Raw genomic sequence first — 22,702 nt, 5'->3', positions numbered from 1 at the left:
GTTCCCCTCACCCAGTGACCCGTGTCACTCCATGAGCATGACCCCCTCATGTTCCCCTCACCCAGTGACCTGAGGCCCCTCATGTCACACCGTGAGCATGACCCCCTCATGTTCCCCTCACCTAGTGACCTGAGGCCCCTCATGTCACACCGTGAGCATGACCCCCTTATGTTCCCCCCACCCAGTGACCCGTGTCACACCGTGAGCACGACACCCTCATGTTCCCCTCACCCAGTGACCCGTGTCACACCGTGAGCACGACACCCTCATGTTCCCCTCACCCAGTGACCCGTGTCACACCGTGAGCATGACCCCTCATGTTCCCCTCACCAGCAGTGGTCCTGGCTGTCAGCATGGATGGACTGGCAGGTGCCATCATGAGAGGTCAGCCCTGGCCCAGCTGGGAATCTGCTTCCATAGAAAGTGGATCTGTCTCTCTGGTGGCTCAGGGTTGCCTAACTGCGCCTTGTCTGGTGTGGAGAAGAGGACGACCAAGTGGCTCCCCATGGCCTCTTCTAGTGACGTTCAGACTGGGAGACGGATTTCTGCTACATTTGGTCCAGGGGCAGAGTTCAGAAGGCATCTCCACAGTCCCCGGGGCAGAGCCCTGCTCAGGACCGAGACTCATGTCGCCTGCGCAGAAGCCACAGGTCCATGTTCCTGCAGTGGGGTGGAGCCGGGGAGGTCTGCCTGGGGTCCTGGAGTAGATGGCTCTTGTCACTGGGCTTCAGTGAGTGGTGGACTCACAGGGTCTTGAATTGGGCAGAGGCCTCAGAACAGAGACCATGGACATAATGAGGGCCCAAAGGCCTGCCCACTGAGGACATATCTGGCCCAGGGACACTGCAGAAAGGAGTGCAGGGCAAGCATATGTCACCTTTCTTGGTGGCAGTGGACCCCGTGCTGAGCCCACTCCAGCCCTCCAGCCCAGTCAGACACAGCCAGGTCATTGCAGGCCAGGGCCTTCCCAGAGTGCGCTGGGCCTGGCGGTCTGGAACCTGGAGCTCGCTGCCTGTTGGTGGGGAACATGCAGGCTGGCTCCGCAAGACCCAGGGTAAGGCAGCTCTGAGAGCCTGCGCTTAGAGATGCCGTCACAGCCCTGGGTGGTGCCCATGCTGTCGACATCCCCCGTCACCACTTCCAGGGCAAGTCAAATGCGGAGAATACCTGAGGCCCTGGAGCCAAGCACACTGGGTCCCCTCAGCTAGAGGCCTCTCCCCAAAGGTACCCAGCCTCTGCCCACTGTAACCCTCAAAATGCTGAGTGGAGACCTGGCTCTCCCTTGGCTCCCACAAAAGGAACTTTGGTTTCTGCCGTAAAAAGCCACAGAAAGCAGAGGCTATCAGGTAATCCAGGCACAGGGTTGCTGCTGAGGGTCTTGCGGCACCGTCAGTTGCACCAGAGCTGCACTGGGGTGTCAGTAATGGGTGCCCCAGCAGCCCCCATGCTCTTCAGGCCCCTGCCGATCTGCCTGCTCTCCAACAATGCTGCCTCAGCGGGAAGGGGGAGAAGGAAATGTCAGGTTATGTCCCAGGCCACCTCCCGCCCACCCGCCATCTGTGCCCGTGTCAGGCTCACGGGAACATATGCCGCCTGTTGCTCACTGACCATCTGTTCACAGAGCTATGAAGTGTGCCCGTTACCCTGGAGACAAGGCTCTTGATTGGCGGCTGCTCTGCAAACATTTACTGCTCAGGTTTCACTTTTATCTGTGCTCTGGAATGGGGCTGGGGGCAGGCAGGGGCGGAGCTGGGGAAGGGACAGGCCGGAGGTGCTTCTCCACATTCTCCTTCCTCAGTATTCCTGCCTGGGCTCCCTCTACACTCCACCCACAACTCTGCCCCCACCCCAGCAGGTAGCATGGAAGCAGGCCCCTAAATCTGAGAGTGGGGCCCTGGCCTGTCCTCATGGGCCCCAGTCCAGAGCAGGCCTTGGCAGGACCACAGACTGGCATCTGAGCACAGTCTTACCAGTGCATCCAGCCCCAGGGTGGGATATCTGTCCACCCCATGCTGGTTAGAGCTGGGTCAGGGGAGCAGATAAGCTGTCCTTAGCTGCCTGGGAAGCAGTCTGCTCATTCCTGTGAGTAGAGGAGTGGTACTGTGCTGCGGCAGCTGCAGAGGACTCTGAATGTTGAACTTGGATGGAAGAAGTGGTCAGCCAGTCCAGGCAAAGTGCCTCCTGACTTCCTCCTGGCTGCCTGGACCTTGCATGGGACCCAAACCTTGGCACAAGACCAGCGTCTCACTGAACCTTTGTTCTTTTCTGTGTCAGATGGAATCAGGTGTCACAAAGTCTAAATGGCACTTCTGCCCTTCCACAGTCAGCAGCAATGTGGGAGCCTCCTCTGTGCCTAGCAGAAACCAAAGTTCCTGGAGGCTCAGAGTGGCTCTGCCTGCAGGCACACAGAGGCCGCGATGAGCTCATCTCAGGGAAGTGTGTTCACATACCTCAGGATGAAAGGCCCAGGCCTGGCCTCCAGCACACCAGGCCCAGGGCCAAGGCCAGGCTTTGCTCTGTCTCCCTGGGGCATCCTCAGTCTGGGTGCAGGCAGAGTGGAGTGAGGATGCACAATGGCACTTCCACATGTCACAGGGAGCCCACTGGGAAAAGAAGAAGCCACAACTGAAAATAGCCAGCCCAAGCTCCTGAAGTCCTACCCAGGCTGCCCCTAGTCCTCGCTTCTGGTGGTCACAGCCCCAGAATCCTGCTCTGGCTGCTGGAAATGTCCCTCCGGAGCAGGAGAACATGCCCTGTCCTCGGTGCGGGGCCTGGGCAAGTCCCAGATGTGGGCCAGGCCAGCGAGTCAGGAGGGAGCCGCTCTGGGAGCTGGGCCCCGCCCCCCGGGAGTTGGACCCTTTATCTGATGGCCTCGCCTCCTGTGAGATTGGACCCAACCTTTGTTCAGCCGGTGTTCCAGAGCCTTCCTCATTGTGCTCTTGCAGAAGCCAAGTTATATCAGTAGACTAAACTGGGGCTGGGGCTGGGGCTCAGCGGTAGCACACTTGCCTGTGTGAGGCACTGGATTCGATTGTCAGCACCGCATATAACCACCTAAATAAAGGTCTAGCAACAACTAAAAAAATATGAAAAAAATAAATATCCAGCTTATTTAGTTTAAAAATAAATAAATAAACTAAACTCTGGATTTGACTTACAATTAACAGCATGTGCTGGGAACAAATTGGACTTGGAATCTTCACAGGTTTCCTACTCTTACACTTTATTATCACAGATGCCCTTAAAAGACCTGTTTCCAGGCGACCTGGCTGAAGAATGAAAGAGGTCGATTTACAGCTGTGTTGTACCCCTATCCATTCCAACATGTTTTTAGCTGTTCCCAAGCCCATGTCACATTACCACCAAAAAGATCCATGTAAAGAAACGCACCACCCATTCTTGTGTCTTTAAAAATCGATGTGGAAACCCTAAATAGCGCCTTTGGGAAGCGCATCCCAGGGCATGTGAAGGCCGCACACAGGACTGGAGGAGGCAGGAACTGGCGGTGCCACCACTCTGAGAGCAGCGAGGCTGCGGCAGCGACCTCTGCTAAGATGCCAAGACGTGGACGAAGCCCAGCGTCCAGACTCGTGCACACAGAGGAGAAAGCACTCACTGGTCGAGGATGAAGTCGACAAAAGGGGCGGGACTCTGGGCCATGCGGTTGGGACAGGAGAAGGGGACACAGAAGTGGAGAAGGAGGTCAGGTGGTTCCCTGCTGGGGTGCGGCTGGAACACCGCAAACCAGCCAGCGGCCCCTGCTCTGGACACAGAATGGCTGGGAAAAGGGGGAGAGAAAACCTCACAGGGCCCAGGGAAGGAGGCCTCTGGAGACGTGGTGGGAAGAATGTGTGAGACCCACAGCTGGAGCCCAGCCATGTGTCCAAGGGACCTGCAGACTGAGGCCTGGCCACCAGAGCTCTGAACCTCAGATAAACAGTGGTGTTTTTCAACCATTAGGGCCAAATCCGCGTGTGAAGAGGTAAACAAGAGTAGACAAGGCAATCCTGAAAAACAAACAAATAATGGAGCAACTAGTTCTACAAGACAGTGAAACATGCCCTGAGGTCCTGCGTGACACTGCAGGCTGCCCCAGCAGAGCATGTGGCAAGTGGCAATCTCTGGACCTTCCCAGGAGCCTCCCAGAGAAACTGGCAGCAGCTCTGAACCTCACCAACATGAACCCCGGGCAGATGGAAGAGTGAAATCCAAAAAAACGTCTTAAAAGGGGTTTGGTGGAGAAAAGGAACACTGTGCTGGAGGAAAGGACAGGGGACTCTGTGGTTCTGAGACGCAGGCGGTCCGGGACAGCACAGACCCAGGAGCTGTCTACTAAACGTGATTCCACACAAGACCCCGCTGGTTCCAGGAAGAGGGGTCACCCTACCTTCAGGCCAGTAGGAAAGACTCCAGCAGAGCCAAGAGGAAAAGAAGGGCTGGTCTCCAGAGCCCCAGAGTCAGTCCAAGGCTCTGTGGGCTGCCAGGACGGGAAGCCAGCTGCCCCGCACCTAAGCACGCCACACATGCATGGCCACCCAGCCCTGGCCCTCCCCAGGGAGGAAGAGTGGCCCATCTGCAGGAGTGAGCAGCACCGCACCCAGCCCAGAAGGCCTACTGCTATGGTCTGTTCTGCTGACAGAGTTGCCCACAGAGAGGACACTTGGGCAGCTGTTCACAGAGGTGTCGCTGTGCAGGCTGGAGGAAGCACCTGCAGCCGTGTGCTGACCACAGGCTGGCACCTCCCCTGGCACACCTGCGCTCCACAGACACAGCTGGTTCCTCACCTGCCCCACCCCTCAGAGTCCCTCTCGGGGTGTCCTGTCGAGGGCTGGGCAGTGCTGGCAGGACAGGTGAGGGAACAGCTTGGCCACTGTGGTCCCCAGGACTCTCAGCAGTGTGGAGGCTGCGTGAAGGGCCTATGCACTGGCTATCCCATGCCTGTCTGACCACAGGCCATCCTACAGAGGGCTGCATGGACACGGGTGAACCCAGACAGAGGCGACTGGAGGGAACTCCCACCACTCCTGCTTCCAGGACACTGTACGGGGCACCTACTGTCCCTTCACTCTGAGGCCCTGCCCACACATGCATCCGAAGCTCCTCAGCAAGCCCAGGATGACAGTCCCTGACAGTCCCTGGCCAGGGGAGGAAGCCCTGGGCCTGCAGACCTCCAGGGCCTAGCAAAAGCCAACAAGTGAGAGAACCAGGAGGGCAGAGTGCTGACCTGTTGTCCCCCAGGGCGGCCTCTGAGCCCTGGTGCTCACCTGTGCACACATGGACGGCTGCCCTCGGATTAGAGGAGTTTCTGAGCTCCCAATGTTCATCTAGAATGTCTGCCTCCCCCCACCCCGAAAGGACCAGCTGTCAGAGACTGCCCAGTGTCTACATCTGGCCCCGGGCCTCCCTGGACCTGGATCCTGGAGGCTGCAGGCGCGGAGAGAGGGAGTGCCCAGGAAGTGTGGTGGGTGTGGAGAGCAAAAGCTGTCTGGGGCTGACAGTGGCTCTGCTAAGGAAGACAGGGTGCTGAACAGGCAGCTCCCTGGTGAGACTTAGACAGACGGGGACTCCCAGGGGTCACTGCCCAGGCCAGCAGCTGTCAAGGGCCACGTGTCAGCTGAGGGACAGGCACGGCCTGGCTGAGGGCTCAGGGCAGATGCCTGTGGCCTTCCCAATGTCATCTTCCCTCAGCTGGGCCACACTGCTGCCATGGAATCCCCAGTCGTGCTGAGGACGCCGTGAGGGGAGGAGTGGGGGTCAGCTCACCTGCCCCTCGCACTGGCCTGGGCTGCTGAGATGCTGGTGTCCACCACGGTGTGGGGGGTGGAGGCACCAGTGGTCTTTGCTTGGCCCTGGGGCTGGTGCTCCTGGAAGCCTTGCCCTGCTTCTGGGGAAAGGGCTTGAAAGGGCTGGGCTGCAGGTCAGCAGCACACCCTCAGGCCCTGGCCTGCTGCTGTATGCAGTTGGCACCATGCTGCTCATCACATGAGTGGTCACATGGAGCGGACGCAGACTCAGCAGTGGAAGCTTGTTCATAAGAGGTACCCACTCAAGATCCCTTTCACGTGGTCCCAGCATCGTTCCTGCCCCAGGCCCCCGCACTTCCCTTGCTCTGTTCACTGAGACCTCACCTCTCCTCCCCCTGGCTGTGGATGCACACCGGGTTGGAGATGCTGAGGCCCAGTGGGCAGCTCCTGACATGGCTCCCCGTCTCTCTCCTTCCCACGCTGGCCCACGTTTCCTGATGACCCCTCTTGTCTGAAAGGAAACCAAAGTGTCTTCTGCAGCATGTGTAACTGCAACGGAACCAGGTCTGGGTGCAGCCTGCTCTGTCCTAAGCTGTTTGACTGGGGTGGAGACCGGGATTTAACAGGCAGGTGTCACGTGTCAAGCCTAAAGGAGCCAGCAGGCTGGGGTAGCAGCCTGCTCTTTGGGGACTGACCCAGGCTGCCCTCAGGGAGCCTGCATTCATGAAGAACACAGTGGTGCTGGGAAGCCAAAGGCGCTGACTGCCCAGCAGTGGGAGTTTTGCCCCTAGAGAGGGATTCCATCTTGACTATGATTTCCATCATGATGTTTCCAATTTATGGACTCAACGAAGCAGCTGCCTCTCAGGGTCTTTAGGCCAACACACATGGAGAATCTGGGCTGCTGCTGTGTCTCTCATGGGCCTGTCCCGTGGCCGCCTGCATCTGGCCAGCAGGGCAGCTGTGAAGCGGGGGTGCCCAGTGCCTCACGCACACCAGCTCTTCAGACTTGGTGAGCACAGAAGGAGCCCATGCTGCAGATTCACAGCACCTGACGTGAATTCAGGCCACCAGCCCACACCGCACACCCAGACACGCCACGAGCACGTGCACACACCTGCCTGGCACACGCATACCTGCTGCAAGGAAGCCTCTGGAAGCCTGTTCCCTGCTGCCCAGCCCCACTTTCACGTCCCTGACCCTGTTTGGAGCCATCACAGGTATGTGGCTGGCTCCTGTGTTTTCTAGAAGCGCATTCATGGGTGCTGATGGACTGCAGAACATGGTCCCCTGTGGCCTTTCTAGGCATGTGTGTGTCTCGATGTCCATGGCCACCTCTCTGCCCACCTGGGCCACCTCTCCGTTCCCTACTAGTCCCTCTTTGACCTTCAGGTCATCTTTTTTCAGTTCCACATATGAGAGCAAACAGATGACACTTGCCGTTCTATGTCTGGCTTACTGCTCCACCGCTTTCCTGCCCCTGACGGGAATGTCGCTCCCTGTGTGGAGGGAGGCTCCACCAGCTCTCAGGCCTCACGCCCTTCACCCAGCGTCAGCATCTAGATGGTGCCCGGTTGACCTGGGGCTCAGTTGCAGTGGCAGAGCCACCCTCCACAGGGTGTCTCTTGTGTGCCACTTGGCCACTTCTGCAGTGTGCCCAGAGTGGGAAGGCTGGCTCTGTCCTCAGGCTGAGCTGATTTCCATCCCACCCACAGCTCTACGTGTTCCTCACCAGCATTTGTAAATTTTGCTTTGCTTTGTTTTTGGATATTAGCCATTCTGATTGGGGTGATATGGAATCTCAATGTAGTTTTGATTTGCACTTTCATAATAGCTGAAGGCATTGCTCAATTTTCATGTTTATTTTCCACCAGAGCCTCTCCTGTTCAGATCATTTGCCACTTACTGACGGGGCTGCTTGTTTTTTTGTCATTTTGTGTGCCTCTCTCTCTCCCCCCCGCCCCCCCAGGAATTGAACCCAGGAGCCCTCTACCACTGAGCTGCATCCCCAGCCCTTTGTGCTTTTATTTTGAGACAGGGTCTCGATAAGTTGCCCAGCCTGGCCTTTAACTTGCCATCCTCCTGCCTCAGCCTCTGGGTCACTGGGAGTACAGGTGTGGCCACTGTGCTTGGCCAGTTCTTTGTTTACTCTGGATATCAATCCTCTGTCAGGTGAGTAGCTGACAAAGATCTATCCCTCACTTTGTTGTGTCTACATGTGGGTACCCATTCTGTGAAGAACGTCATTGATGCGTTGACAGGGTCTGCATTGAATTATAGATTGCTTTTAGTATTGTCGCCATTTAATAGGGTCAATTCTCCCCATCCATGAACATGGGAGTCATTTCCTGTCCTCCTCAGTCTCTTCAGCATTTCTTAGTTTTAGTTGCAGAGGTTTTTCACCTCCTTGGCTAATTTCGTTTCATTCTGGGTATCTTGTTTGAATGGAATTGTTTTCCTGACTTCTTCCTCAGTAAGCTCATTATTGATATCTAGAAAAGCTACTGGTTTTTTTGTATGTTGATTTCGTATCTTGCTACTTTGGTGATTTGTAAGTTCTGATAGCTTTTTAAATTTTTTTTGGTGGCATTTTTACTGTCTTCTAAGTATAAAATTATCATCTGCAAATAGATAATCTGACTCACTGCTTTCTTATTTGTGTTCCTGGCATTTCTTTCTCTTGTCTGGTTGCTCTAGATAAGACTTCAAACACTACCTTGAATAAGAGTGGAGGGAGTGCATGCCCTTACCTTGCCCCTGCTTTCAGAGGACATGCCCTCGGTCTCCCCCATTCAGTGGGACATTGGCTTTGGATTTGACACACATCGCTTTTTATTGTATTGAGGTGTGATCTTCCTAGACCTACTTTATTTAGGGCTTTTATCATGATGGGATATTGAATTTTTAAAAAAAATTTTCTTAGGTGTAGTTGGAACAATACCTTTATTTTATTTACTTATTTTCATGTGGTGCTGAGGATCAAACCCAGAACCTCGCATGTGCTAGGTGAGCGCTCTACCATTGAGCCACAACCCCAGCCCCTGGGATGTTGAATTTTATCAAAAGCTTTTTCTGCATCTACTAAGATGATCAGGTGGCTTTTATCCTTGGTTTTATTTATGTCTCTGTTATCTCATATGCTGAACAACAACTTGCATCCTTGGAATGAAACCAGATTGATCATGGGGTATGATCTTTTCATTGTGTTGTTGAATTCAATTTATAAATATTTTATTGAGGATTTTTGCATCAGTGTTCATCAAGGACATTGGATTACAGATTTCCTTTTTGGTGTGTCCCTATGAGGTGTTGGAGGATAACACTGGCTTTGTATGATGAGCTTGCAAGGGTTCCTTCCCTTCCTAGTTTATGAAACAGTTTGAAAAGCACGGGTGTTGTTTCTTTAAAAGTCTGATAAAACTCAGCAGTGACCCCTTCCATTTCTAAGTGTCTTTGTTGGGAGTATATTATTTAATCTTTATGTGTTTATATAATTTAATCTTGCTTTTGACTTCTAGTTTCATTATAAGATGCCTTGGAATTATTTAGATTTTCAAAAATTGCTACAACTTGCTTTATGGTGTGATATATGATCTATATAGGAAAATGCTCCATAAGCTGATGAACAGAATGTATAGTTTGCCGCCATTGGGAGAAATAGTCTGTTAAGTACATTTGATCTGTAGTGGGATTTCACTCTGATGTTTCCTTGTTGATTTTTCGTCTGGATGGTCTCTCTGCTGGTAACCCCCTATTATTGTTTTGGGGGCCTATTCTCCCTTTATGTCCAGTAGCATTTGTTTTATAAAGTTGGGAGCTTTGACATTTGGTGCATATATACTTATAATTGTTGTAAATGTTTTTGATGAATTGTTTTCAATTATGTAATGACTTTCTTCTTCTTTTCTGACTGAGTTCAGCTAAAGTCTGTTTTTGCAGTGAGTGAGGACACTCTCACTTGCTTTGAGATTCCTTTTGCTTGGATCTGCATTCATCCTTTCGATCTGTGTGTGTCTTTACCAATGAAGGGCGTTCCCTGAAGGCATCATATTGTTGGTCTTGTTTTAATCCAGTCAGCTTACCAGGTCTTCTAATGGAGAAGTAAACCACTTACATCCATAGCTCTTGTTGAAAGGTAAAGAGTTGTTTCTATCATGTGCAACCTTTCATTGTTCTTCTGGTTGCTTTGAATATTCTATGTTTGCTTCTCCTTCTCTTCCTCATCTTAGAGGTCTGACTCTTTCCTGATTCTCACCTGCTCTTTTAGTGAGGTTTGTCTTTTCCTGCACTCTCCTGGCTGTGGGGTTGTTCTTCCTCTTCTGGGTGTAGGAGTCTCTTAAGTATCTTCTATAATGCTGATTCAGTGATCATGAATTATGCTTGCCTTCAAAGTCTGTATTTCTTCTCAATTTCAAAGATATACTTGCTGGGTAGAATAATATTAGCAGGCAGTTATTTTCTTTAATTACTTGAAATACATCATTCCATGTGCTGCTGGCCTTTAGAGTTTCTTCTCAGAAATATGCTGTTATTCTGATGGGTTTCCCTTTATATGTGAATCTGTGCTTTTCCTGATGGCCTTTAATATTCCTTCTTTGTTCTATATTTTCGGCAGTTTAAAGAGGTTCTTTTCTAGTCATGTCTATTTGGGGTTCTAAATGCCTCTTCTTCCTGGATGTCCATGTCTTTCCCAAGACAGCTTTGGAACGTGTTCTGCGATTATTTTGATAAATAAGTTTTCTGGGCTTTGTAGTTCTTCTCCCTCATCTATTCCAATTTTCCATATGTGTGGTCTTTGGATGGTGTCCCAGATTCCTGTGTGTTCTTTATTTTTCCTTCTTTACTGCCTGCAGGTGATAGTTCCTCAGTTTGTCTTCAAGTCTTGACATTCTTTTTTTCTGCTTGATCTAATCTATTGCTGAGACTTTCAACTAGGTGTGTTTTTTAATCTGACATATTGATCTCTTCATTCCCAATATTTCTGTTTGCTTTCTTTTAAAAATCTGTGTTATTAGTGAATTTCTTATTTCATATCCTACATTGTCTTCCCTAATTCATTCAATTATTTTCTTGGAATTCCTTCTGAATTCTCTATCTGGCATTTCATTCCCTCTGATATCTTGGGTGTTTGTTGCTATAAAATCATGAACTTTAGGAGGTGTCACATTGTCTTGTTTTTTGCCTATTTCTCCTGTTTCTGTGCTAACATTTGGGCATCTGCTGGATAAATATCTCTTCCACTTTTACGTGTGGGACTTCTTAGTGAGCTGTCTTCTCTTGGTGATACGTCTTTGGTGTATTGCTTTGTTGTCTTAATTCTGATTGGACTTATACTGTAATCTTCTGTGATTTTTTTGACATAATCTGTACTGTATCAGAGCCTGTGACCTGCTTTCTTGGTAGATCTTGCAAAATGAGGTCCCTCCACCATGGCACAAGCCTATAATCCCAGTGACTCGGGAGGCTGAGGCAGAAGGATCTCAAGTCAGCCTCAGCAACTTAGCAAGAACTTCAGTAACTTATTAAGAACATTTCTCAAAATATAAAATAAAAAGGACTGGGAATGTAGCTCAGTGGTAAAGTGTCCCTGGATTTAATCCCCAGTACCAGAGAGAGAGAGAGAGAGATCCCTCCAATGAATCCTGCTATTATGTATAACTACAATGCACTGATAAAAATATTAATAATAAAATAACTATCTTATTTGACTAAAAAAATAAGAATAGGGTCCCTCTGGAAGTTCTGCAGATATGTTGCACACAGCAGAACAGGGGGGTGCATCCCATGGTTGCTTCTTCGGTGGGAGTGGGAGCCCCCATCAGGGGTGGGAGCTGTGCACAGGCACTGGTGAGATGCTTGGTCACTTGGAAGCAGTTTTGATGTTGGCCATTCCAATCATGGAGAAGGCCCTGAAACAGACTGGGAGCTGACATCTCTCCTTTTCTTTGAGTAGACGTGTCCTTCAGGGTTCAAGCAAGACTAGGTTGTGGCCAGACTGGACTTAATTCCTCTCAACTGAACTCAGAGGAAGACTTGTGTGAAACCCTGTGCTTAATCCCCAGCACCAGGAAAAGAGAGAGAAAAGAGTCATTAAAAAAAATAAAGACTAAAAGTAGATAAGTAAAAAGGGGGAAATGAGAAAAGAGAGAAATAAAAGCTAGGATGATGGAGAAAAAGGGGTCACAGCTTCTCCCTAGATGCTGTGCTTGGAAGTCCTTCTCTCCAGCCTCCTCGGGGACCCAGCAGTGTGAGGGGGATGGCTACTGCTTGCTGTGCCTCCTCCCAGGTCTCCTTCAGGTCTCACCATCAGGCTGCTTTGTGCCTCTCTCACCAAACAAAACAGCTCAAGGGGGTGTGGATCCCATGTCGGAGGTGACTCTGCACGGAGGCCTGTGCTAACTACAGAGCCCTTTCTGCTCACCATGCTTTGGAGAAACGCTGACCCCTCTGGGCAGTCACATGTTCACTCTGGAGGTTTAAAGACTGCCTGGAGAGCAGGGCCAAGTCTGGAGTGCCTCCAAGGGGGCAGCAGAAGTGAGCACCATGTTCCTGCTGGAAAGGGCAAGGAGCAGGCCGGGGGGTGGGGTGGTACCCACCCCAGTGCCGCCAGATCCCACCTCTGCACCAAGCAGACCTCGGCTGGTATCTTCATGTCTCAGGGGGACAGCTGCTGGTTCACGCAGCATGTGCCTCTGTCAGCCATGCCCCAAGCTGACCCTCTCTTATGACTGCTACCTGCCAGTCGGGTTCAGGCTAACAGAGCAGGCCCTGAGACACGATGACGCCGGGCTTTCTGACCCCAGAGCAGGCTAGTCCCTAACTACAGGAGTCTTCTGAAGGTGGCTCACAGCCACAGGTGGTGTGCAGACCCCAGACCCCCATTCGTCCGGGCTGTGTGTCCCCAGGTGCAGCCTGCTGCCCAGCCCACTGCTCTTGCCTGGTGTTCTCCCTCACCTCTGAGCCCAGCAGCGCTGGCCTTCTGTGCCATCCATTTCCAGGCTCACTGTGGCCTCTCACCTCTGGGCAGTCGCATCTGTCCCTGGTGTATGTCCTGTGGAGGAGCCGTCTCGCTCCATCCTTAGACAGTCCCCTGCTGCTCCGAGTTGCCTCCTCAATTCCTACCCCCTGAGACCCACCTATGGATCCTGAGCCACCACAGGGTCCACAACCAGTTGTTTGTGACCCCACAGGAAGGATTTCAGGTGAGTCATACGTAGTGGCCAGTAGGAATCTGTTAGAGGAGAAAAGAAAAGGAGAGGGAGACTCCGTGGAGAAGGACAAGGGGCATCCTCAGAGGAGAGGGAAAGCGTGCCCTTCCTGCCCTCCAGGTTTTTATTAATTCTTTGTTGACAAACCTTTTCTTACTCTAGAGCAGTTTTTTTTTCACCAGCTTTTCTCACTTTTAATATTTTAATTCTTAACTGAAACATGTCCACTATTCATGCTCTTGGGGTGTCATGTGCTGTTGCCATCCATGTGTACCTCATGCATGTTAATCAATCAAGCACGCTGACCTCCCCCGTTAACACTCCTGCATGGTGAAAACACCCAGGCCTGCTCTGCTGGCTTTAGGAAACACATATGTACCAACAGCTATCCTTGTCCTCCAGATACCTCCTGTGCAGTAAAGCACAAGAGATTCCTTCTTCCAGCCGATTGTAACTTGGCACCCACTGGCCAAGCCTCCCTGTCCTTCTCTCCCCATGCCCTCCAGTTTCATTATGGGTCCAAGGGCAGTTTTGAGGGAGTCCCACCTAGGGCCACCTCTCAACTTCTGGCTGACAGCAGAGTGACATCAGAGTGACATCAGACTTCCGAGTCACCACAGAGCATGGTCTACCCCAGGAAGGGGGTGTCTTATTGTCACAATGACTACTGAAGATCCAAGGTCACTCCAGGGACTTTGGCCCATACTCACCAGCTTTAATTGGAACTGTTCTTACAGACTTTATGGTTGGGTACTTGCTTCCAAGTACACTGACCCCTTGAGCTCTGGAATCTGGTCTGTGTAAAGGTCTCAAAAGTCCCCCTCGGGTAACCCAGGTCCCATGGCAGGGAGGAGATGGAGCCTCTTTCCCCCGCAGACAGAAGTTGTTTGCTGAGGATGTAGCATGTCCTGTGACTTAAACCTGGCAGAGTGGCCTTGGCAAGTGGCTTTTTAGAATAAAACAGTCAGCACATCAGGCCCCACCTATAAAGGCCTCCCTTGGCCTCCTGCACCAGTGCCCCATCTGCCTGCACCTGTCAGTAATGCGTCTCTCCTCCAGCACATGGTGCTGATGCCAGAAGCCGTGGGGGTGGGGAGTCTTCCTGATGCGCTCTCCTCGGGCTCACCAACACAACCACGGGCAGGGATCCAGAGCTGGCTTAGTGTGCTGGCTTAGTGTCCCCGCCTCCTATGGGAGGGCCCTCGCCATCAGTGGGAGGAGCATGGCCCTTCCCCTCTTTCCCAGAGCTGCCTCTCCCTCCAACCTCTTCAAAGTCAGACCAGCCTGGACTGCTGTCCCTCGCCCTCAGTGACCTCATGTCAGAACAAGCACTGCACGGCCATGGGCCTGCTGGTAGGGTGGACAGGACTCCCTGGGCCCCACCAGTTCCCTTAGAGGAGCCTCGGCTCCACACTTGGTGCCAGGTGAGGGCCCAGGAGCCTTTCTCCACATCCTGTCGGCCACAGGGACAGCCAGAGAAGGCCAATCCACCTGGATGGTTCTGATGGCCTTGCACACAGCCTGTGCTCCACACAGCTCTTCTCACACAGCTAAGGTCCCTCGCTGACTAGTGAGGTCGGTGCATGCAGGGTGATGTGAGGACACGCAGCCTGGATTGAGCAGAGGTCAAGGGAGGGCCTTTTGGAGCAGGGAGCTGCCTGTGAGTGGTGGGACAGGGAACACCTCTGTCTGCTCCCTCCCTTTGGTGGCTTGAATTTGCTACAAGCTTGTATGGTATTTGTAGGCAAAAAGCAAACTTAAGGAAAAGTCAAAGAAAGGAGGGAAATGAATCTGTTCCTGCCTAACTCCACCTGTTTAGGCCTCTAGCTCTTGGAAAAATGTGATATTCCTGTGGAAACTCCAGAGATGAAAGACATGCCCAAGAGGAGCAGGAAGGGGCAGGAAGGAATGGCCAGTGAGCCACAGTCTGCCAGGCATTTGGCCTGGTGTGAGCCACAGCCTGTGACAGCCTAGCACCCAGGGGGCCTGAAGTGCTTGGCCCAAGGAAGCCCTGAACATGGCCTCCATGCTGCAGAGGGAGGAGGTCCAAGCCATCAGGGGAGAGTCAGGAAACTTCCCTATCTTTGGGCACACCCACAGTTGGCTGCACAACGGTATGAACACTGTGTGGAGGAGATGGAAGAGGAGGGTCAGGGAGGGCTGGCCACATTGGACAGCAGCTGCCAGTGGAGAGTCCTTGTCAGCCTGCCAGGTCCCCACCCTGCTGAGCCCAGGGTGCATGTCCCTGCCCCCACACCCAGGTTCTCTGAGCCAAGGCTCCAGTGAAGAGCACCAACTTCCCTCAGATCAGGCCTCGAGACCAGGGAAGGGACTGAGGGGCTCAGGAGCTAGGCAGTCACCAAGAGGAGGGTCTCCAGAGTGGGGCTCCAGGGGACCCATGGCTGGGGTGGTCTGGAGCCCGGATCCCAGCTCTGCTCTTCCACAAGGTATTGACTCTCAACCTTGGTGTGCTTGGCTAGGAAAGGGGTGCCAGTGGGGCTGTGCTGTGGGTCAGTGGCACCCAGAGATGCCCACCAGTGCTGGTGTGCAGGGAGGTCACCGCAGTGCTGGTCTTCCCCTGGTTCAGCAGGTCCCTGTTGTGACTCAGAGTGAGGAACCAAAGCCAGATGTCACTGTGTGATAGGGGACCCAAAGTGGGAGGGGCCTGAGAGGGCCCCCAGGGGCTTTCATTAGCAGAGAGACCTGCACCCAGCCCACTTCCCACAGCCAGGCCAACACTACACCCTCGCCATCTTTTTGGTGTCAAAACGAGCTTCATGAAGGAATATGGTGATGTGCTGATGTGACACAGGGAAAGTGGCCTCCAGGCCCATCGGGCACTGAGGTGGCTTTAGCACTGCCCCCCAGATGCCCTAACAGACCTGCCGAGAGCACGGGTCTTCCTTGCCACGGTGGGATGTGCAGCTGGTGAATCCAGTGGACTCCAGCACCGCCTGTCGGTGCTCCTGTAGCTGGCCTCGCGGCCTGAGTGTGCCTCTGTGTCAGTCTACACCTGACCGCTGCTGCGGAGCCAGGCCAGACGTGGGTTTCTGTTCTCCACGTGGCCTTTCCCCATGGAGCAGCAGTCGCAAGGGTGAATTTGGGGGTTTCCCAGGCAGGCGCTGGGCCACCTCCCTTCAGCCCAGAGCTGAAGCTTGCAGGAACTCTTTGGAAGACCCTTGGCACCATGAACTTTCCCTCTGGAGAGTCCCTGGGCTTCTGAGGAGGCAACATCCCTGCCCTCTCCTGGGATAGAGAGCAGGGCCATTGCCACCCACAGCCACCAGCTAGCCCAGCTTGCATGGGAGAAAGATTGGGTACCCTCCTCACCTCTGGCCACCAGCCCCAAGTCCTCAGAGCAAGTGCCATTGCTGCCACAACAGCTCCTCCACTTTTTTTGTAAATGAAGCCAGCCAGGCTCTGGAAAGTAGGTCTGCTGACCCCAAGGGTGCAGGTGCCTGGAGGCACCAGGCAGGCAGCTCCTAGAACAAGCCTGGCTAAGGGGAGCTGCAGCACAGATGGGGGGTGTTTCAGGTGGCATCTGTGTGCTGGCCGCTGACTTTGTTCCAGCAAGACCAAGCCAGATGACCTGGCTGGGAAAGGGCAGTACAGGACCGACACTGGGCCAGGTGATGCCTGCACTGCTTCAGTTCCACCCCACCTTGGGCATCTTCCTAAGCACCTGTAGTAGGAGCACAGAGATTTGGTGGCTTGGCTTTCTGTGCATCAGAACCACCAGGAGGACTGGGTTAAAACACAACATGGGCCACCCAGGTACCTGTGATCTGCCAGGACCTCAGGAGCCCATGGTTGGCTGCGGGCGTAGGCCTGCCCTGAAAGCCCTCGTACTCTACTGTTGGCAACGTTCAGTTCCAGTCATGAGAACAAGTTAAAGATGTGAGGCCTTTTTCTGGCTAGCACTAGAGGGCAGGAAAGTGAGTGGAGGCAGGAAAATGAGTTAGTTGGGGAAAGCAATGCTCCTCAACAGGAGTATGTGTGGCTTTTGCTTGGGAAGACAGGAAAATACACATGCTGACCCAGGAGGTCACCTTGAACAGGTGTGAGAAGCAGAGTGGCAGGCACCATGAATAAAATTCACAGGATGGGGCAGGACCGTAAGACCCCTCAATTGGGACCTTCCCTGGAGGGCAACCAAACAGAACCCTGACCAGGGAGGAGTGACCAATTCTGAGCTACAAGACAGAGTTGGATCTCCTGCTGTCCCATGGCCCCCTGCTGTCCTGGGGTCTCCTGCTGTCCTGAGGTCTCCTAATGTCCTGAGGTCTCCTAATGTCCTGAGGTCTCCTGCTGTCCTGGGGTCTCCTGATGTCCCGTGGCCCCCTGCTGTCCCGTGGCCCCCTGCTGTCCTGGGGTCTCCTGCTGTCCTGAGGTCTCCTGCTGTCCTGGGGTCTCCTGCTGTCCTGAGGTCTCCTGTTGTCCCGTGGCCCACTGCTGTCCTGGGGTCTCCTGATGTCCTGAGGTCTCCTGCTGTCCTGAGGTCTCCTGCTGTCCTGGGGTCTCCTGCTGTCCTGGGGTCTCCTGCTGTCCTGAGGTCTCCTAATGTCCTGGGGTCTCCTGCTGTCCTGGGGTCTCCTGCTGTCCCGTGGCCCCCTGCTGTCCTGAGGTCTCCTGCTGTCCGGAGGTCTCCTAATGTCCTGAAGTCTTCTGCTGTCCTGAGGTCTCCTAATGTCCTGAGGTCTTCTGCTGTCCTGGGGTCTCCTGCTGTCCTGAGGTCTCCTGCTGTCCTGAGGTCTCCTAATGTCCTGAGGTCTCCTAATGTCCTGAGGTCTCCTGCTGTCCTGAGGTCTCCTAATGTCCTGAGGTCTCCTGCTGTCCTGAGGTCTCCTAATGTCCTGAGGTCTCCTGCTGTCCTGGGGTCTCCTGCTGTCCTGAGGTCTCCTGCTGTCCTGGGGTCTCCTGCTGTCCTGGGGTCTCCTGCTGTCCTGAGGTCTCCTGCTGTCCTGGGGTCTCCTGCTGTCCTGGGGTCTCCTGCTGTCCTGGGGTCTCCTAATGTCCTGAGGTCTCCTGCTGTCCTGGGGTCTCCTGCTGTCCTGGGGTCTCCTGCTGTCCTGAGGTCTCCTAATGTCCTGAGGTCTCCTAATGTCCTGAGGTCTCCTGCTGTCCTGAGGTCTCCTAATGTCCTGGGGTCTCCTGCTGTCCTGAGGTCTCCTAATGTCCTGGGGTCTCCTGCTGTCCCAGGGTCTCCTACCCTGAGGTCCTCTAATGTCTCAAGGTCTCCTGCTGTCTGGGGTTTCCTCCTCTGAGGTTCCCGAGGTTTCTTGCTGTCCTGAGGTCTCCTAATGTCCTGAGGTCTCCTGCTGTCCTGAGGTCTCCTAATGTCCTGGGGTCTCCTGCTGTCCTGAGGTCTCCTAATGTCCTGAGGTCTCCTGCTGTTCTGAGGTCTCCTAATGTCCTGAGGTCTCCTGCTGTCCCGAGGTCTCCTAATGTCCCGAGGTCTCCTGCTGTCCCGGGGTCTCCTGCTGTCCCGAGGTCTCCTAATGTCCCGAGGTCTCCTGCTGTCCTGGGGTCTCCTGCTGTCCTGGGGTCTCCTGCTGTCCTGAGGTCTCCTGCTGTCCTGGGGTCTCCTGCTGTCCTGGGGTCTCCTGCTGTCCTGGGGTCTCCTAATGTCCTGAGGTCTCCTGCTGTCCTGGGGTCTCCTGCTGTCCTGGGGTCTCCTGCTGTCCTGAGGTCTCCTAATGTCCTGAGGTCTCCTAATGTCCTGAGGTCTCCTGCTGTCCTGAGGTCTCCTAATGTCCTGGGGTCTCCTGCTGTCCTGAGGTCTCCTAATGTCCTGGGGTCTCCTGCTGTCCCAGGGTCTCCTACCCTGAGGTCCTCTAATGTCTCAAGGTCTCCTGCTGTCTGGGGTTTCCTCCCCTGAGGTTCCCGAGGTTTCTTGCTGTCCTGAGGTCTCCTAATGTCCTGAGGTCTCCTGCTGTCCTGAGGTCTCCTAATGTCCTGAGGTCTCCTGCTGTCCTGGGGTCTCCTGCTGTCCTGAGGTCTCCTAATGTCCTGAGGTCTCCTGCTGTCCTGAGGTCTCCTAATGTCCTGGGGTCTCCTGCTGTCCTGAGGTCTCCTAATGTCCTGAGGTCTCCTGCTGTCCTGAGGTATCCTAATGTCCTGAGGTCTCCTGCTGTCCTGAGGTCTCCTAATGTCCTGAGGTCTCCTGCTGTCCTGGGGTCTCCTGCTGTCCTGTGGTCTCCTGCTGTCCTGGGGTCTCCTGCTGTCCTGAGGTCTCCTGCTGTCCTGGGGTCTCCTGCTGTCCTGGGGTCTCCTGCTGTCCTGTGGTCTCCTGCTGTCCTGGGGTCTCCTAATGTCCTGAGGTCTCCTGCTGTCCTGGGGTCTCCTGCTGTCCTGGGGTCTCCTGCTGTCCTGAGGTCTCCTAATGTCCTGAGGTCTCCTAATGTCCTGAGGTCTCCTGCTGTCCTGGGGTCTCCTGCTGTCCTGAGGTCTCCTAATGTCCTGGGGTCTCCTGCTGTCCTGAGGTCTCCTAATGTCCTGAGGTCTCCTAATATCCTGAGGTCTCCTGCTGTCCTGAGGTCTCCTAATGTCCTGAGGTCTCCTGCTGTCCTGAGGTCTCCTAATGTCCTGAGGTCTCCTAATGTCCTGAGGTCTCCTGCTGTCCTGGGGTCTCCTGCTGTCCTGAGGTCTCCTGCTGTCCTGAGGTCTCCTAATGTCCTGAGGTCTCCTAATGTCCTGAGGTCTCCTGCCGTCCTGTGGTCTCCTGCTATCCTGAGGTCTCCTAATGTCCTGAGGTCTCCTAATGTCCTGAGGTCTTCTGCTGTCCTGTGGTCTCCTAATGTCCTGGGGTCTCCTGCTGTCCTGAGGTCTCCTAATGTCCTGAGGTCTCCTAATGTCCTGGGGTATCCTGCTGTCCTGAGGTCTCCTGCTGTCCTGAGGTCTCCTAATGTCCTGAGGTCTCCTGCTGTCCTGTGGTCTCCTGCTGTCCTGAGGTCTCCTAATGTCCTGAGGTCTCCTGCTGTCCTGGGGTCTCCTGCTGTCCTGATAATCTGCTTGTGTCTTAAGAGTCTCTGGCCTCACTATATTGTCCATGAAAAAGGAATTAGGTAATGACACAGACAATTCTCAAGCCATCAGTGAGAAAACACAGGGATAAACTATGCACTTGTTTCCCAGGTAGCTTTTGAAACAGTTGCATTTCTGTCCTCTGGACACTGGAGCTTGAAACCCTCAGGTCTAGAACCTCTCACAGGCTGTCCCTCAAGACCAGTGATCTGTCACCAGAGGTTGACACAGGATCTGGCTCTTCCCAAACTCCCTCAGCTGCCTCCTGTATACGCAGGGATTCCTTCTCCTGGCCCATCCCAGGTGTGGAGTCAAGTGACCAGCACCAGTCTTGGTGGCCAGCCTCTGGAGTCCCCCATGGCCCTCCTCACTGCCTCTTAAGCATCCTTGGATCTGCACACTGTCCAACTCACAGCCAGGTGGGCATCCCTCATCCACCGAGGGAGTGCAGGCAGAACTCAGGACCCTCAGACAAGGTCTGGATGGTGAAGAAGAGGGGTCTGACCCAGAAGTGGCCACAGTTCTCAAACTGGCTCTCCCACGGGAGCTGTCCCGTGAGGACGTGGGGTGGGGGTGTATTCTGCTCCAACAGCTGCCATCAAGACTGACACAGAGCAGAGGCCCAGCAGGGACAGCTGCTTCAACTGTCTCAAGAGGTAGTGAGCCAGTACCCTGCAGGACAGTGGGTAGCAGAGGATGCTCTCCAGCCCTGGCCCAGATGCACCTCCTGGATTCCTGCAGGAGCCCTGGGGACCCCACCACCACAGAGATGCATACCCCATCTTGGCTGGAATCTCCTGGTATCCAGGGACTCAGGGTCTCTGGCCTCTTGGGCCAGGAGTTCCATGTTGCCAGGACCCTGACCACATTGGGGGAGTTTGCCCCTTCCTGACAGGCAGCTCTCAGCCTTCTGGTCCTGGTGTTCTGGACACGCCTCAGAGTGGAGACTCTCTGGAGAGTCAGCCCTGTGTGGTTGGAGCAGCACTGGCCATTCAACCCTGGATGGCACGAGGCCCCAGTTCATCCAGGTGAGGAGGAATGAGTGTGGTCAGGGCGCCATGGACTGGGCTGAGACCCCTGGCATTCCATCCTATTTTCAGTATAGCTTCCACCTCTCGTTGCCTTGGATGCTTCTGAAACACAGCCAGGGAGAGGCACCAGCGCCTCATCCCAGAACCGTCCTGCTAGCGTAGTCCAAAGATGCAGATGGGTGCTGTGGCACTCAGTCCCGGTGGCAGTCCCTGCTGCCCTCCCATCCACTCATTCCCTGTGTGCACTGGTACCTCGCCCAGGAGCTTGTGGCCAGGCCTGCCATGCTCTCACATTCAAACACACCCTCTCTGCACCTGAGCCCAGGGATCTTCTCAAAGTCCTGAGACTTTTGGAGGCCAACTTTCAAAATCCCCACTGCTGAAGAAGCAGGGTACCATGAGAAGCAGCCCAGAACGAGCGAGGGCCGACATAGGGCCCTCAGCACACCGCTGTTCCAGGGCAGCCCCAGGGTGGCCAGAGGTTCAGCAGCACCAACAGAGGCATAAGAACTGGCTGAGCCGAGATTCAGATGGAGAAAAGGCTTCCTCAACACAGGTCTTCCCAGGCAGTGTGTGGGACAGGCTTGCCCTAAAAAGTACCGCTGCTGCTTACCTGAAATTCAAATTTAACACTTTAGCTGCACACCTGCATGTTATCTGGCCGAGCTTCCAGATGGCTCCTGGGAGCGGGGTCCCCTTCCCCCAGGACAGGGTGTGACTTGGCCCCTCCTCCACCACCAGCACCAGTTTACCCCATTCTGCTGACCTTCTCACTTCTCCCAGGGCTTCCCTCTGCTAGCTGCGGGGAAGTCCTTGCTGTGCAAACTCTTCAGTTTTATATCACAGCCGTGAAGGTTCAGGGCAGGCCTGGCTTTGTGACTGGTCACATTTAACAAGGATGTGGGAATTGTCCCCAGGTGTCAGGGCCCCTGGAGCAGAAGGTCCAGGGCAGCTTTGAGCCAGGCGTCTCCTGGAGGCTGGCAGTCCTCCACGAAGGCACATGTGACAAGGGCCTTGGGGTCCCTTCAGAAGAGCAGAGTTGCAACATCCCTCTGTGACTTCGACACTTCAACCACCAACTTCACTCAACTTGGTGGCTGCCCGTGGTTTCTTTTCTCTGCCTGTATCTTTTCTTGATGCATGGAGGTCGTGTGTGGCTGTGGATCTGGGCCAAAGCTGCAAACCTGGGGAAAACTCGTATTTTAAAAAGTGAGGTTCCTGCATGACAGCCACCTGGCACCCAGGCTCCACTCCAGGAAAGAGCCCTGGCAGAGAGGCCCTCAGAGTGCCTGGTGGGCAGCAGGGGGAGGAGGGGCCAAGTGCCAGGGTCTCCAGCCCCAAGCCTGGAGCTGCCACGGGAGGTTTCTACTGATTGGGTGTCAGCATGGCCACTGGGGGCTTGCTGGTCAAGGGGTAGGGTCTGTAGAACCCATGTCCCCAGGCCAGGTCTTGGCTAAGGACAGAGGCCAAGAGGAGCTTCAGGGATTGTGGGTGGGCTCCTGAGGCGGGGCATTTTAGAAGCAAGTGGAAGGTGACCTGCCCTGGAAGTGACCCACCTCTGGAAAAGCCTGAACTAAGAAAGAAGGGCTGCACGCATGTTGGTCCCCGAGAAAGCCTGCACAACCAGTCTCTGTGCCACACACTGGGAAACCAAAGGAAAACAAGATGCCTCCTGCCCTCAGGAAGTGGTGTCCAG

Source organism: Marmota flaviventris, chromosome 6, assembly GCF_047511675.1.
Source record: "Marmota flaviventris isolate mMarFla1 chromosome 6, mMarFla1.hap1, whole genome shotgun sequence".
In the NCBI taxonomy this organism is placed as follows: domain Eukaryota; kingdom Metazoa; phylum Chordata; class Mammalia; order Rodentia; family Sciuridae; genus Marmota; species Marmota flaviventris.
The sequence above is the reverse complement of the archived record's forward strand: the minus strand, read 5'-3'. Positions refer to the sequence as shown.